Below are 1,876 nucleotides of genomic sequence, written 5' to 3' on the forward strand. Positions count from 1 at the left end.
TCCCCCCCCCCCCCTGTCACTGTAAAATAATACAGTATTCAATTTACTTTTTTTTCATAATTGAAAACCAGGGTTGGGTTGATTTAAATTAGTTGATTTTTAAAAATTTTAATCAATTTGACTTTTTTAAAAACTCAGTGATTTAAATCACTTAATACAAAAATGTATTCTGCTTTTACATCTTTAAACATTCCTTTCCTTGGTTTTATAAAACAGATATAAGGTTTAGTAGACTAATATAGTCATGCTTAAAAGTCTGCTTTCCCCCGTCACTGTAAGTAGTAAAATAATACAGTATTCAAAAAATTCTATTTACTTTTCTTTTTTCGTAATTGAAATTAGCATTTTCTTTTTCTTTTTAGACAAACACAAGCACGAGCACACACACACACACTGTAATAAAATGCAAGTTTATCTATGCATAATTTCCCCCCCCCCCCCCCCCTTCCTTTTAGACTGACATTTTCTTCATTTTTTGTCTGTAGCCATAATTCACTGATGTGTGATATAGCAGATTAAGGCTTTCTTTTGCAGCTGCTTAAATTAATGAGACAATGCAATTTGCACTAAAAGAACATACTTTTAGCCATCAAAAATCCCAAACTGTGTCAATATTTTTTTTTAAATAAAAAAAATCCGATTTATGTTTAAAAAAATCTGATTTAAATAAAAAAAATCGATTTTTTAAATTTTTCTTTAAAAAATCAAAAAAATCACCAACCCTGCTGCTGCCACGTTGTAATGTATCCTCTCACCTGGATGGGCCCTGACAGTTATTTTAGTCAGAGTTTTACTGCACTTTCGACACCATTAGGTCACATGCGCGCCAAAGATTTGAGGTGAAAGAATTGTTCGTTTGTTTGAGTAAAGAGAAGCACATCGACACAACAACGGTCATTTAGTGCTAGGGAAAAGGAACAGACAGAAACAACAGAGGGGAAATAAACAAGTAGGACCTGCCAGTGACACCCTCCAACCACCCACAGAGACAGGAGCAACAGTAGGAAAATAAAGAAGTAGAACCTACCAGTGACACCCTCTAACCACCCGCTAAGGAGGAGAGACAAGGACAATAGATACCATGTTTGATAGGAAAGAAGGAGAGACAAGGACGATAGATACCATGTTTGATAGGAAAGAAGGAGGAGAGATAAGGACGATAGATGTTTGATAGGAAAGAAGGAGGAGAGATAAGGACGATAGATGTTTGATAGGAAAGAAGGAGGAGAGATAAGGACGATAGATACCATATTTGATAGGAAAGAAGGAGGAGAGACAAGGACGATAGATACCATGTTTGATAGGAAAGAAGGAGGAGAGACAAGGACAATAGACGACCACCTAAACTGTGTGGGTGGTAAAACATCAACAACAAAAACTTGCAGACGGAAGGACAAGTCTTGACCAGGGAGTGTGTATGTACAAAGTTTATTGTGTCAAAGAGAATCACAGACCTGCAACCTCGTTGTCGAACAAACCTACGACCCCACGACCTCGTTGTCAGCAGGCGAGACCTACAACCGTCAATCTGGACACACGACCCGACTACCCCCCACCCACAAAGCCCAACAACTCTTCCCTACTACAACACAGATTTTATCACACGGTACCGCTACCTACAGAAACAAAACAATTCTGGAAAAGGTCTGTAAACTGTAATATAAACACTCCCCCCCCCCACAACTAGAACCAACTCCCTCACAGACACACACAATAATAGAACACACTAGGCTACTCTAGATACTAGATAGACACCCTCCCCCTACCAAAATCAAATGCTTCACACGAATTCACATCAGACATTTCAGTTTCACTCACTCTCTCACACGCCTCCCTGTTCAGTAGACTATTCAGCAGTCAGTTCCTGTCTGCTCAG

The 1,876-nt window shown here is 38.8% G+C and overlaps 1 long non-coding RNA gene across 1 annotated transcript; it reads right to left on the reverse strand.

Moving 5' to 3' along the window:
- Positions 1-1,412: 1,412 nt before the first annotated feature.
- LOC101850021 lies at positions 1,413-1,721 on the reverse strand. Its single transcript, XR_220732.1, has 2 exons — positions 1,494-1,721; positions 1,413-1,461 (listed from the first exon to the last, which is right to left on the reverse strand). It is a non-coding gene; the product is annotated as an uncharacterized LOC101850021 (long non-coding RNA).
- Between the last annotated feature and the right edge of the window lie 155 nt (positions 1,722-1,876).

This window comes from Aplysia californica, unplaced genomic scaffold (genome assembly GCF_000002075.1).
Source record: "Aplysia californica isolate F4 #8 unplaced genomic scaffold, AplCal3.0 scaffold00389, whole genome shotgun sequence".
NCBI lineage: Eukaryota > Metazoa > Mollusca > Gastropoda > Aplysiida > Aplysiidae > Aplysia > Aplysia californica.